This window comes from Oryzias melastigma, linkage group LG14, assembly GCF_002922805.2.
Source record: "Oryzias melastigma strain HK-1 linkage group LG14, ASM292280v2, whole genome shotgun sequence".
Classification (NCBI taxonomy): domain Eukaryota; kingdom Metazoa; phylum Chordata; class Actinopteri; order Beloniformes; family Adrianichthyidae; genus Oryzias; species Oryzias melastigma.
The window spans coordinates 10,979,239-10,995,239 of record NC_050525.1 but is presented as its reverse complement, the minus strand read 5'-3'; the positions used below and the strand labels follow the sequence as shown (position 1 = coordinate 10,995,239).

At 36.2% G+C, this 16,001-nt stretch overlaps 1 protein-coding gene across 8 annotated transcripts in view; it reads right to left on the bottom strand.

Annotated features, from left to right (window-relative positions):
* The window catches only part of LOC112142593 (RNA-binding protein Musashi homolog 2), a 311,624-nt gene that overhangs the window by 177,542 nt on the left and 118,081 nt on the right, over positions 1-16,001 (bottom strand). The window lies entirely within an intron of this gene.

The window sequence follows — 16,001 nt, the reverse complement described above, 5'->3', positions numbered from 1 at the left end:
AGGTATTATGAGTCTAAAAAAGGAAGCAGTAGATTGATCTTATATCACTGACTGTATGAGAGAACTGGACTAAGTGAGTGTGATGTCACATTTAGTGCATATTACTTTTGGCTCCAATAAAATAAAGTTAATCCTGTTGCCATGTTTTAACAGTACAGATGCCACCGTGTTAGGTCCAGAAATCGTAAGTAAGCTGGGATTGGTCCAAGTCATTCTGAGTCAAAGTTTCCATGACAACAACTCTTATCAATTTGGGAGTGAGCTTGTTGGAAGTCCACACCCCTTCCACTTGACAGTAGGCTGTCCTTCAAACGTTTCAAATGTTCGACACAGGACCGTATCATTTTGTTGAGGCATCTGATTGGCCAGTTCATGACTTAAATAACTTGCAATACAGAATAAATATCATAATAAAAATGTATTATTAGCAAGAACATGTTAAATAAAGGTATCAGAGCAAGAATGGTCATTCTAACAAACATAATGACTGAGTAATAGCTGTTTATTTCTCAATAGAAGTCTATGGGATTTTGGCTTCTTGGAACCAGCGGGTAATTCCTGTTTGGGACACCAGGGAAGAGGGGTCACTAAGTCCAGTTCTCTAAAACAATCAAAGGCTAAAATTACAATTTTTGCATAAAAAGTGAAAGAAAGAGATGCTCCAATGTGGAAGACTGGAGTGTTGTTTATACTAATAATGACTGGTCAGAGCAATATATTAAGCAGTATTTAGCACGTGCATGAGAAAAAAACTCTTCATTTTGATATTAACCAGGTAAAATAATATATAATTAAAACTCGAAAATGAGGAAATTCAGCACACTGTAACTTAACTAGACACACTTACCTAAGCAGAGGATTAAAGCTGCAGAACCACTATCCATAGATCCACATTCTATGACTGCAGCTATTTTCCCTGCCCCCACAACAACAACATTTTTACAGTAATAAATCAAAAAGAATTGATATGGATTTATTGCAATAGCAAATAAGCCCTAAAACTTGTGAAATTAAAAATAACAATTACCTTCCAAGTCTCAGCTCAGTGCACCTGCTGTGCTTGATGCTTCATCAAAGACATTTTACGCAGAAGCCATAGAAAAAAAAGAAAAAAAAAATAGACCTCTGGCTTTAAGCCCTCTCATCTGCTCCTGCTTGCTAAAGATGCCAAAATGCAATATGACCTTGGGTACTTCTCTCTTGCATTCTGTGTGTATGTGTACGGAAGAAATGCTCTAATAACCGTGGAGGAGATTTGGTATTTTCAACCAGCAGATGGACCGGCCAGTAGAAAGCACATGTCAGGTACTCTGAGAGAGCTGTTTCTGAACTCATCAAATATGATAGACTAGCTCAAAGCTACTGTGCCAACTCTTTCAAGCGAAAACGGAGAGCAGACAACATGCAGTGCCGGTCTTCCAGTCAGGCAGTATCTGACAGCATCCATTTAGTCTCCCTTTTCTCTTGCAGCCTCGTACACAGGCTTATAAATACACAATGAAAACTGTAACGATCCCACACGAACCTGAATGCATGCGCTCACTCTGTCACTTGGTTTCACAAGTAAAATTATTCCATCTCTCAGGGGTCCTGTTAAGCTCTTACAAAGCCTCAGTGCGTACAGCAGGTAGATTGATTGTGACTTATTAACTGTGAGTGAGCCTAACAGAGTGCATTAAAACAAAAGGAAATGTGATATCCCCAACCATCAAGTGCTTGTTAGAGCTTTAATCAAAGCCCTGCCAAATCTGCATATGGACTCCTGGTCATGAATTCCAAATGACATCTTTAAAAAACAAGAGGAGACTAAACCGCAAACTCTTATTACTCAAGAGGACCCTGAAAACATTTTACAAAGATCTAGCTCGCCAACAGAAGAATGAGAAATTGTTCTCAATTATGTGCCTGGCTTTCATTGTTGTTGCCATCTACATTATATTTCTCAAAGGACTGTAGCACACAAGATTGCTCAATTTCTTAACTCCTTTCCTAAATGAGTTTAATGATTACCATTATCACAAGCAAAATACTTAAGTCTAATTCATACTCAAAACAGCACCTGTCCTCATTTGACCTGGGAAAGCATGATTGTTTTTGGACTATTTGCTGTTAAATAGCATCATTGCAGCCGGCACCGAGCGGAGGTATTGATGGTAGCACTACTATTTTCGCTCTGTGAATATGAGGGAGAAGTGTAAATCACAGCTATTATATCATCTGCTCTATTCAGGAGGAGCGGCGTGGTGGGAGATGACCGTTCCACGCGTCGGCCCCAGTGGGAAGCGGGAAGACAGGAGTGACAATGATCGGGTCAAAACGCTGCAGAATAAAATTTGAGCCTGGGCTGCACAGTTAACTTTTATTTTTTATTTATTTTAAGAGGATTTCACCCCCCCCCCGATTCTGCTTTTACTTTAACTCAACGTGCTTCCTTCTTGAGCTTAAATTCTACAGTAGTCCTCTGGATCGTGACAACTAAATGCTCACTGCATTCTTATGTCACCTAAGAGTCAAACGTGCAGCAGTTAAGGCAATGCACTGAAGCTTAATAAATAACAATAACTGCAAATTCATTTGAAAGATGCACAATGGGGCATAGATTGCGCAGTTTGTCTTTCAACGTCCTTCTCTTACTGTGCCGTTAATGAGCTCATCTCTATGTTTATTTCTAAAGCTAATAGGAGTTGAACTGGTGCTGATTCACCTCTCAGTACTACGTTTGTGGCCCCCATGATAAAAGATTAACTGGTAAACAAGCCTGTGCGCATAATCGAGTAGAAAATTTCACCTCTTGTATATAATTTGTTTTGTATCATTACGATTCATGTATTTCTGGTCATCTATAGACAAACATGTTAATGTTTTACCCAACTTTTGTTTTCAGTGACTCTTGGATTATCTATTAGACTATAAAAACAATTCATTCGTATTGTCTTCCTGTCATTAGACCATTTTTATTTCATCTCCTCAGCTTTCATTAACTCACTTAATTTTCTATTTCCTTGATCTCATTTTGTTTATTGAATAAACCCCCCAAAGATGGGTTTTATCCTTTTTTCACACCCCTACAAATGAGACAAACATCCAAAACTTTATTGTGAACAGATGTGAACTCCACACACACATAGCCAAGTTTGGAATACAATAATATTGAGATGTGTGCATCTAATAGCAGGCTGGAATGGAGTACTTAGGAGTGATGGAGGGTTCATAACTCACCAAGTGACTGCTAAAGCAAACAGAGAACATAGATTTTAGTCCATGTCCCAACAGCTTTGATGGTTAGTGAGTCAACAACTCTCTAAAAATCTGTTTATCTTTTCTACATTTGCAGCTAATTTGTGTATCTGATGGTAATTAAGTCATCTGGAGCCTTCTTTTTGTTCCAAATATTGTGCCATGACTGGTACGAAGATGTTTTCTCACTTTTCCAATTTGTTATCTTTCTAAAGCTGCACTTCACTGAGCTCATAGAATTTAGGTTTTTCTTTTTTTTTTTTTTTGGATAAAATAGTTTTATTTGATCATTTGCAGTGGCTCAAAAAGACATAAAACGCTCCACTTTCTTATTTTCTAGCTGGGAAATCGTTGACGTCTGTTTGCAGTGGGGCTTGTAAGAAGCCAAGGCACTCTTCCCTGAGAGAGATGTACCTGTTCAATTTTTTAAATGCAATTTTTCAGAACTGTGAGCAGCACAAACATTTTTGTAACCTGCGTTGCTCTGAGAGAAGCTGAGATTTTTCCCATCTTCAAAATTGTTTGCAAAATTACATCAGCAAAACACAACCTTTCTATATAATTTAATTAAATGTAATAATATTTACAGTATTTTCCACTCTCAATGTTTGTTTTATGTTTTTTTTTTTTTTTTTTAACAACAGTTATCTGGAACTGTGGTACTGTGAAAGCAATTAAAGGGCCTATGCTTTTTTTAAGCCTTTCAGAGTGAACTATATTTACATATTGGTTTTACCTTTGTCATATGAAAGAATAATAATAATAATAAACTTTATTTATAAAGCACTTAAATTATCCATCCAGACCCAAAGTGCTTTACAATGACTGAATAAAAGTATTTAAAGAATCAGATAAAAATAGATTAAAAGTGTACAAGAAAATGCTCATGAAACAACATTGATAAAATAAAGTATACAAGAAACATTACATAAAAGAGAACAAATTGAAATGTAGAGGGATAAAAAAGAGGAATCCTATTCACTGCGTATTAAAGGTCAAATAAAAAAAGTGTGTTTTAAGAGAGGACTTACTTAAAAACAGGCAACGATGAAGACTAACAGGAATTGGAAGACCGTTCCAGAGTTTCGGAGTTGCTGCAGCTAAGAACAAACTATTTATGAATTATAAATTGTTTTTGTGTACTCCTTTGCTTAATGCGCCTCATAATTCGGTGCACCTCGTGTATGACAACATTTTGAAAACAGACTATACATTGTTGTTGTTCACTTTTCGGCATATCTCTTCAGGGGTTCCCACGGCGAATTTGCTTTTATTAACTAATTTGCACAGGATGCCCTTCCTGACACAACCCTGTATTTTATCCAGGCTGGGGACTGGCACAGGGAGACCCAGACTTGCCCCCTCCTTGTGGCAACATTATAAGGCAGTAGCGCTTTTCTTTTCTTGATGGTGCACTTTATAATCTGGTGTGCCTTCTAGTGTGGAAAATACAGTAATTTGATTAGAGCTGTAGCTACAAATGTTGTTAATTTAGCTATTTCAGTTCATATGCTGTTTAAATGTCAGGTCTGTATACTGAGTCTAAATGATCAGATATATAAAATAAAAGATAAAATTCTGATTTTCGAGGGTTTTTTAATCTGAATAGAGGCATTGATTATGCAAACACGTATATTTAGGTGAGTTGTAATCACAGTTTAATTCTACTGAAAGCATGTTAAAGAGTAAAGATTGGAAAGGCTGATTACTTGAGCAAATGCAGGAAGAGGAAAAATAAGGGGAGCAAGCACAGCTTTTCACAACAAAGTTAATCAGGCTTGCCCAAAATCAAGTGAAGCTTCAGTGGATGTCTAATTGGATTAAATCAAAACAGAGGATGTGTCTTGTGTGTTGTTGTGATGGCTTGACCTCTAATGGCAGTCCTTGTTTCCAATTCCTTCAGATCCACAATCAGGCTAAAACTAATGATTACTGGCACATCTGACACTTGGATAGCAGACAGTTTTCTGGAGAGCCACCTTTAAGCTAAAACTGAGGAGGAGTCGGTCAAGGTCATCTGCAGAGACCAGGCAGTATCAAGCTCGTGCAGACGGCGATGCAGGCTGCGCTGCTCTCTTCTACAGTGGTCATTTAAACCAGTGCTGAGATGACCTTCACAGGCGAGAACTGCCATCGCTGCACTGTTTTATGTGGCAACGTACCTGCCGGGACATATGATGACATGCTTCAAATGTGGTATCTTTATGAGGAAGAGATGATGGCTAAAGTGTGAGAAGGCCGCCATGATTGTAGAAAGACAATCTGAAATGTTGACATTATTGTATAAATGTGTAAAGAATAAAAATAAAAATGCTTCTGGTGTCAAATATTATAAGTAGAAAAATCAGAGATGGATAAATGGGTCTTTTTTTAATGTTTTCCAAAGTAGGAAAGATTACAGATTGAAAATAGACAACATACTGTAAGTTTCTTGTGTTTTTCTACCTTTATTTACTGCAATCCTATTTATTCCTTTTCTATCTACATTTTTTTTTTAAAACATCTTTTTTTTTTTTAGTACAGCATAAAAAAAAAAAAAATACAATGAATTTATTGGCAGTTGACAGAGACATTCAGCTAATTCTGGTATTGCTGTTTAGGCCAAACACTTAGCAGGAGAAAGTCAGGGCTCACCATTGTAAATCACATCTGACAAACACTACACTGTGTGGCTCAGTGAAAACATTTCTTAAATCGTACCTTATATATCGTAACCGCCAACAACAAAATAGTCATGACAATCATCCAGTCTCTCAGAAAAGTCCCTTCATAGCTGACAGCACACTCCCGGGTTCATCCAGAAACTCCTACACATACCTGCTGCTGCTGTTTTATAAGACGAGATGGGAAGAGGGTAAGCGGAGTGAAAACAAAGCAGTGAGTTTACAAGAGATAAACCCACATTCTGAAGCTATGATCCTGCAGTTGTCTAGAACTTACAGAAAAAAAAACATTGATGGAGGTTTGATACCCTTCAAATCTGACACTGTGGTATCATTTACATTTTATTGAGTGCATTCTTTATAACGTAGCATTTCTAAAGTAAATACTTAGACCAAAAACAAATCCTCAACCTGCAAAAAATAAATAATCAGATCACTAGAAGACACGGACAGTGTTGAGCTTTTGGCAAATGCCACTTAAAAAACGTTTAAGCCATAAAAATTTTTTTTGTTCATATCTGTTTTGCCCTAAACAGCAAAGACCTTCTAAATATAAATAGACACTAAAAGATTTCTACAAAACAGACAAAAAAAACAAAAACAAAAGAAAACTAAATAAACATGTAAACACAAAAAGCTGTCAGGATAAAGAGGCCAGCACATGAGAAAAACGAGTTCTCCCAGTAGCACCAGTCAGTAGTCTGGAGTTACCATTTTAAACCGGATTTTTTTTAGAGCAGAAGTAGGACAACCTAATAAGATGGCATTGCAGTAGTCCAGCCTATTAGATGGTAAAAAATGCATGAACCACCTTTTCTGCATCAGCTTGACAAAAAAAAAAGGGTTCTTATTTTAGAAATATTACCTAGATGCAAAAGGCTCTTCTAGCTGTCCGTTTAAAATGTAAACTAAAAAGAAAATAGGATACATAAAAAAACAACAAAGGTCATCATAGTAATAATTAAAATGAAAGTGGTATTATCATGAGCAATCATGGAGTCTTTCTGGGACCAAAACTTCCAAAATTAATTTTGCTAGAAGTCCAGTTTAAAAACAAAACCTTAGAAGCCATTCACAGCGTTATGTGTCAAATATATTTTTTAAAAAGCTTTTTGCTTCTACATTCAATGTAATTCAAATAAGTAGTACACACCAGAAAGTCAGTGAAATACTGACATATTTCCTAGTTATAGTATTTAAAGATAGGCTGTGTAAAGACATTTAAACAAGTCCAAGACTGGAACCATGTGGAACACCACATTGATTCTAGTTAGTAACCAAGCCAACTTTATATACATAAACAGGAATAACTGGCTCAGTACAGAACCCTTTAATCTAATCCTTTTTAGTTTGTTTTCTGTTTATTCTTGTCATTTTTAATTTTTGTGTTTTCCTTGTTTTCAGTATATAGGTGTTCTGTTTGTGTTCCTCAAATATTGACATCATGTACATATATATTTCAACTGTTTTTCCCTCTCATGATCTCCCAGTACATTTGCGTAATGTTTCTGGATTGCTGTGACACAAGTTTTTGGTTGTGCTGTAATCCTCATTCTAACATTTGGGGTTTTCAATTCATGTTAGATATTAGTAAATAGAACAATTCCTTAATTTGTAGTCATAGCTTTTTTAAAGACCATTGCTACAAATCTAGTTGATAAAGATGGATTACTCCGATTAAGAATAGATTTGTGAACACAATGTCACTGTCTATTTCCATAAACATGTCAGATGTTAGTCAATATAGAAAAACTGTGTGAAATCAAATCAAGTCTAATGCTATAACCCTTGCTCATTGCTTCAGGTACTAAACAGGACAACATAAAGTATAGACTCAGTCTCTTGGGTGAATAGTACTTCTTTTAGCCTATAGACTGTCATAAAATGTGGTTTTTGAAGGAGACTGAATTGTTATTGGTGTGTTCAGCCTCTTTACAAGTTGTGTTGTAAAGACCCATCTAGAAAAGTTTAGGACAGGTGACATAAGTTTGTCTAAACTAAAGGGACTGCAACAATGACTCCAAGACACCATACCCTAGGCTCAAAGAGAAAAGACAAAGACCAGACTTATGGTTCCTGATTCAGAACTACACACAGTAAAAGCCCCATAAAATGCCAATTGGTGCTAATGGCACCATCACACAGCAGCCTGTGCATTGACTGTTTGCCCTTTGCTTTACATGAGGTGATGTTATGCATTGCAGAAAATGTTGGTGTTGATGAAAAACAAAAATATACTTGCAATAAAAGTGATATTTACACTTTTAAACAGTACAAAGAACATAAGGCTATCAGATTTAAGCAGGGCAGTTTTGAGCCAGAAAATGTTCTTCCAATTTGTGAAACTAAAATTGACTAAATTCTCACAAAAAGTGGCATACATAAGGAATGTATTTATAGGCTGCATTTCTGAGCCACAGTCATAACTATCAAACTATCGCCTATTCCTCCACCTTTTTTTAAAGCACGTTGTCAAACTGCCTGAGCTGATACCTTGGAATAAACTTGTGCATATTTGTGTCACCACACTACATAGTGTTTCAGGATGAATTAGGGATGTGTGTGAGTCCATGAGTGTGTTTGTAGGTCAGATTTTTAAGCACTGCCTATCATCTGAGAGGCTGTGAGCCATCAATGACTAATGTGTCAGGCTGTCACAGTCAAGGACCCACCATATGGCGCCATGCCCCCCCCACCCCTTGCGTTTAAACTAATGGGTGGTCTGTGGCAGGCATTTCAGCTAACAATATTAACCACGCTTACAAAATTTGTGACTGTAGTAGGATGCAAACTTTAAGCGTTTTTCTAATGAATCCCTGGAGATATGGGCAATTAATAATTAATCGTGCATGAAAGCTCATACAATTAAAAATTTATGTTTTTTTCTCGAAAAAAAAAACTGACAAAAGCTATTTTTGCCACAAAGTCTAAGGAAATATGATTTAAGTCATTAAGTGGCTGAACAGTGACGTTAAAATGATATTTTCAATTGATTAAACGTCTTAATAATGATTAACTGGTCCTAAGTGAATCATTATCACAATCTGTAGTCTTAGTAAGGGCATTATACGAGCAAAGCAATGTGCTGTTCCAATTATAGCAGGCTAAGACAGTTGAAGGAGGCCCAGAGGCAAAGCAGAGCTGCGGCCACCTATCCCGCGAAGCCCTCCAATTACCACCAAGAAGCACACTGTCTGCTCGACTCACGAGAACACATGACAAACATGGGGGACCTCAGCGATCTATCCGTCTTTCTGACAAAGTCTCGAGCCCCCTCTCTATTTTAGTAGCTTTCAATTTAATATGGTTCCATCATGTCTTTTCTTTTTCTTATTTTACTTCTTCATTCCTAACTGAAAGTAATTCCAAAGATAAATGGAGCTGGAAGGGAAGCGTTGAGAGCTATTGCCTTTCAACCCTGCATCCTCTTTTGTATGAGAGTCAGAAGTAGCTGATGTGACCTAACCTTGCCACCACATGGTGGCTACTGTGCCAACCCCACTTGCATTCCTGCTGATGAGACGCCGGCCATGACAGTCCATCAGCGTGTCTCCTTAGTAGGAGGCGATCCAGTGTTCTTTTGTTTTCCCTGCTGAAACCTCCACAAAGTCACTTTTAGAGTCTGTATTTAATAATTAGCTGGTAGGGAGAGGTGTCACAGGTCAAGCTGGCAGATGCAATAACACAGCCATCGACTGCTGATTTGCAAACTTTTACCTTAAAAAGTTTTTCTCTCTTTTCTTCAATTTGATATGAATATCATCATCTGGATACATGAGATAAAAAAGCTGAAAAATCAGCAGAAATGATTAAGTCTTTATTTGAAAAATGTATTGGTTAAAAGTAGGGGTGTAGAGAAAAATCTATTCAGCAATATATTGCAATGTTTCATTTGGTGATAATTGCATTGATTTAAAATGCTGACAAGAGAACATTTAATTAAGTATTTATGAGGGTCCTTCCACGTCTTACCTTTGTTTTCAACCTGAACCCCAGACTGCTAGTTGGCAGCACAGCCCATCGAGCCTCTTTGAGCAGCTCTACATCGCAACCAAAACAACAGGAAAATCCTGTTCAGGCAATGTTCAGACTCCTGAACTGTTTTAATGCTAGATTTAACAATGGTGGAAATAAAAAGCACTTTATTTCCTTAACCATCCTTTTAGAACCTTATTAGTTAAGGCACATTCATTCTATTTTTTTTTTCTTTTACTGAAAAAAAATATATTGTGGAAATCAGACAATGTTGACTGTTCCCTTTAGAAAAAAAACATTTCTTAATTTACCAAAAGAAAAGCACCAGGAATTTGCTTGAGTAAAATGAATTTGTATAGGAGATACAGTTGCAGTGGTTAATGTTGAATCATTAAGTACAATTAATTTTTAACATTTTACTCAAATGAAAGATGCATTAATATGCAGGTAGAATTATTTTCTAAGTCATACTCTTAAAACAAAAAAAAAGTAAAAAACTGTTCTTGTTAAGTCTTAGGATATATCGCGATACGTATTGTATTGTAAGAGATTTATTGGGATTTTTAAGTTTTTTTTTTTATAGTTTTAACTTAATCTTTATTACTTTTTATGTTTAATGTTTACATTTTTTGATATATTTCATTTGCAAACTTAAATTTAACTTTAACTCTTCCAAAAAATAAAATGTAAAAAAATTAGCAACAACATTTCCTGCAATGCTTTACCGATAACAGAGGCTATTCAAGCCTCACAGATGCAAGTGTGCCAGCCATGCAAAGTGGAGAACAGATGTGCTAGATGGGCAGAGTAATATAGTCTTACTCTGCCTCCAGTGCACCTGATGATATAGAGCCAATAGGGGCATTTGTCAGATGCAATCAGGTGTGATGGAGGGAAGAGATAAAGGGGGTCTTGGAGTTAGAGGGAGGAGAGTGGGGGGTCGAACAGCTTGAGTGCTGTCAAACTCTCTGCAGAGCATCAGCTGTGGAAGGACAAAGACCAAAACATGCTACGCCAGGGAAGCTGTGCTCTCAAAGGAGGGGATCGTTTACCACAAACTCTTCTGGCACGAGGCTTAATTCAAGTAACTCAGTAAACACATCAAACTCAGTCGTTTTGTAAAAAAAAATGTCACATGCTCACATTAAAAAAGGTAAACATTTAATTTCTATGTGAATTATGAAGTTATTTCCTTTCACTGTACTTTTTTAACTCCATAGGGTCACTATAAAGGCTCGTCCAGTCCTTTAAGTTGGACACTTGAATGGAAACTCTGAATCTGATTTACAGTTTGGCCACATGTGCAAGCTGCTGAACTCTGGGAAAGCAGCCAGAGAGAGAGGGAGAAAGGAGACATGAGTGACAGTGAAGCTACAAGTAGCAACAAATTCTCACACCGCAAATGTGTTTTAGAGTTTTAAGAATTCAAAGAAAATGATGGTATGTATTTTTTTAAGTAAACCTATCAACAACTGTTATGTTGATGTATTGATCTAAATGTTAGCTTTGGGATTTTTTTAAATAAACACAAGAGTTATAGATAGACAAATATAACAAACAATGTGCTCAAAAAGGAGTGGGTAGAAAAAAAAATCTTGTATGTTCCCAACCCCTTTTTACAACACCTTATATTCTGCATATATCCATTTACAAATTATATAACACAATTGATATCTTATGGCCTGGCAGTTTCACAGATTTTTTTTTTATTTTTATTTTTTTTAGCAATGTTGCATGCTTTTATGGTCCACCACTGCATTGTGCTCTGCATCGTGATTGACTGCTGACCCTTTGTCAATCAGTCCTCTCTGTGCTGTGTCTCCTGTACAGAATGTGTTCAGCTTGACAAATTTACAATAATCTTTCATCACTAGAAGGTCTTTGGTTACAACAATAGTTGTATTTGAAGGTTTGTACTATGAGAGAGTTTTCCTTTTTAAAAGTGGAGCTTTAGCTCCAGTGTTGGAATTCTTTCATAAAAACATAGAAACTCTTCAGCCTATTACACAAATATTAGCTGAAGCATAGAAAAGCAGCCCTGTGCTGCAAAGTCAAAATCCAAAAAGAAGCTTTTCTCCACGTCAAAATCAACTGATTCCTCTTGATCCCGTAAATTGCCAGAAGAGTTACAGTTGGTCAAAAGCATGTTTTATTTAAACATTTATTTATATAAAGTGGGAGTTTTACAGCTTTAAAACTTCTTTTTTTCCATCAGCTTCAGAGATTTAGATAAGTTAGCCAAAAAACTGAAAAGAAAACAAAGTAATTCCATAGTCTATTTTAACAAAAAAAATGGAATGTTTAAATAAATTATTGATGAAAACAGAATATAATAAGTTTTCCAAACAAAAATATTTCAAACTTCCATAGATGTAGCAATGGCAAAATGAACCAGTTATAAAATTCAAGGTGGATTTAATTTGTTATTAAAAGTACTTTCTCAATGTGATTGGATTTTGGCATATTAGGAAACACATAATGTGCAGTCTCAGATCATTAAGTCACAGCTTACAGTAAGGACTGACATAAATTAAAGTAAAAACAGTACTGGTTTACAGCATGAAAGTCTGTGTAGTAAATATATGATTATCACTCCCAGTTCAATCCATTTTAAGGCAGCCTCTGAAACACGGAGGGCACCGCTTTTCCTCCCAGATACACATGACAACATGAACCAAAATGTCTTTCTTCTTCAGCATTTCCAGTTGGAGCATAATTCTGTGTGCTTATTAAGATGTATGGTGGTGTCAGTATGTCAGGTCTGTTCACATATCAGCCTGACATTAAACAAGGCCTGAGCCAAAGCAGACACGACACAAGCAGATGGTAAAATGTCGATTATTTCCCGAGTCTGGTTTGTCTTGAAACAACATACTTGATTCCAGTGCATAAATGCAGAAAATACTCGTGCCAATTTGAAGGATGACACCATCAATTTGTCAACCAGCTCTACTCAAAAATGTCAAAAACAGATCAATCAAGTTGATGCCCTTAGACACAGACGAATGTGTGTATTTCTCATTTGAGCTGTACAATTGTATTGACCAATTTCTACAAATCAATTTTAATCGAAGTTCTCGCTTTTAGAAAAGCTTTTTCCTTCACAGTATGAAAAAAAACATATGTTTGATCTTTAACTTAGTGACCAAGGACATTTTAATTATTTTGTAGCAGATTGTTTGTAAACGTGTTGATGAGCTTGTGTTTATTACCCTGTTTTAGATGAGTCTGTCCCCAATGTTTTGTGGTCTGTTCTAATGTAGCATTGCAAGTTCTCAGAAAATAGGATATATTTCCTTTTAACTAGGGATGTAACGATTATTAAAATTAACCAATGAATCTATTTTATTCCTATAACCTAACCAGATCGAGGTGTCTGAGTCAAACCGTCAATCGAATCAACCTAAGCCATAACAAAAAACGTATTAAGATGAAACATGTTGATTAGAATCCATATTAGAAAATGCTATTTGGATTGAAGTACAGTAGGTTTATGTTACTATAACATAAAAACCACCACGTACCATCATAGCGGATATCACACGTGATGGCAGCAAAAAAAAAGATTGAGCCATCATTACAGTCCAATGTGTAGAAACAATTTGATTTCTACAAGAACATGTGACTATACAGTGTGGTAGAATGTTCTAATAATCTGTTTTTATTATTTTGACATGGGATCACAACAGTGAATGGATTTGACCATTAACTCATTTATTTGTACACATATTTAATGTATTATCTTCCTAGAAATACAAGGAATCTGGAAAGCTTCACCTGCACTGGTTGAATATTTGGCTAAATATGTACTAGATTTGAGGTCAGTGAATTGGATTGAATTAGACTGTTCGAAATTAGCCAATATCGACTATGAACGCATCAGAAACCACCAATTAAGATAAGAATAAAACTGTTCAAATAAATCGTTACACACCTACTGTCAAGTGTAAATAGAATTCACTCTTTTTTTGTTTTGTAACTGTGATGTCATACATCTTAACGATAAATTAAATAATTGAGGACTGTGGAGCCTTAAATTAATTTGTAAAATTGTTTGTTTTTCACTGAAATGAACTTACTGACCTTTAATTTGCAACTCTAGGAATACGAATACACCAACACCTGTATTGTTTGTAAATCCCCCAATAAAAAAGAAAGAGTGACAGAACAGCTTATTAGCAACTGATTATTTTCTGAAATTAAAGCTCATAAACGTTTTTTTTCTCACTCCATTCAGTAATCCAGCAGAGTGTTTTTGGCAGTTATGTGTATGTTGATGATTGAATGTAACTAACTCCTCTGTTTGGCATGATATCCTCTTTTTTTTCTGCTTCCAAGTGGTATGATCTAATCAATGTGAGAAGCTCTTTGAATGAATTTGTGGTTCTTCTTTCAACAAAAAGCCACACACAATATAACATGAATGTCCTGTTCAGCTTCCAGCCACATAACACATTGTGTAGATTGTTTTTTCTTTTTTTTACCCTCACTGCGAAGACTTGACTAAAGTAGGGAACTAAAGAAAAAAAAGTCAACGTAAACCCCATAAAAATGTTAAGTGACACTAATTTGGTCAGGCCAATTCAGTGGACTTAATGAAATGCAGTCTCTGCAGGGACAATATTCACGCCAGTTGGTTTGTGTGTGTCAGTGAGAGGGTTGCATTAACATATTCCTTTCAACTCAATACACTTGACTTCACCTAAAATTCTGAATAGAAAAATAATCACTATTTAACTTTACAGTTTTTTTTTGTTTTTTTTTTAAGTAGGAAAATTATTTCTGGAGATATGCTGTTCTGTATACAGTATTCAGCGTTGCGCTGAAAATAATGTTTTATGCCTGTATAATTTTCTTTTAACGGCTTGCTCATATTTAACAAGGGCTGACTGCTCTGAGGTGGCTTTTACAATGTGTGTTCAGCTGGAAGAGACCGAAGCTGGGCTGGCAGCGGGCTTATCAAAAACACGTTGAGGCAACTCTCCAGGAGGCACAAGGGGGAGAAGGATAAAATCTATGCTTCTGCTCAACTAACCATCTAACCTAATTACCTGTGGATAGGACTTATGGGCCACATGTTGGGTTCAAAGTTTCCTGATCAGGAAGTGGTTTGGAAGGGTTCTCTGGTGTATGCAAGTGTATATGTGCACTTGGTTGTTGTTTGTGCTTCTGAGGTTGCTCAATGTGTCCACGCCGACAAGATTAAGCTGAGAGATGAGACTTGGTGCAAGGTCTTGGCTCTGCGCCATTAGTTCAATCAAGCAGACTTATTTAGCTTTTAGACAATTCGACCAGAACCCTGAGATGCCTCTTCGGAAAATAGGCTTCAGATTATTCATAGCATGGCATCTATGATGGCGGTCTGTCACTCTCTAGGACTGTGTGCACATCTTGGCTTACTCATTATTCATTTCTAGGACACATTTTAGAAAACAGGGACTTAAAAAAAAAAAAAAAGAAAAACAAATCACATAACAACATTAAAATCACGACGAAACTTAAGGTCAGCACAGCCACAGAAAATTGACGGTAAAAAAAAATAATGATCGTCAGGCCCACACATACACACATGTACAGCTCTAACAGCCTGTATGAAAATGTGTTGAAAATTAAATAAGACCTAAAATACAGATATGAGAGGCTTCGCTTTTATTTCAACCTAAGCTGAACCCAATGTAAGTGCTTTAAAAAAACACAAGAATTTCAGGCAATTACAGATCACCACAGTTCATTTGTTAAAATAAAGAAAAAGTTCTGATGCTGAATTAAATCTCCCTCAGTTCACATGCTAGAATCTCTTAAATTCCACATACATGATCTTTGGTTTCTCTCTTCTGATTGGGTAGAAGGGTAAATATCAAAAAGTTAAAGAATGCAAATGACTGAAATTAATATTCTGAGAAGTCTTTTTGCTAAACCACATAAGCACATATTTAGCCCATAGATTTTTCTTTTTTTTAATCTTGGGGTTGTGTGCAGCTTTCTATGCAGCAACTGTGGTTAAAATTAAATGTTACGCAGACTGTTAAAATGTCAAGTGTCTAACTAACTTAAATTTTGAAATTACATGGACTCTTTGTTCCAATAGGAGTTATATATAATCGTGGAGGGCCAGCGAAACTCAGT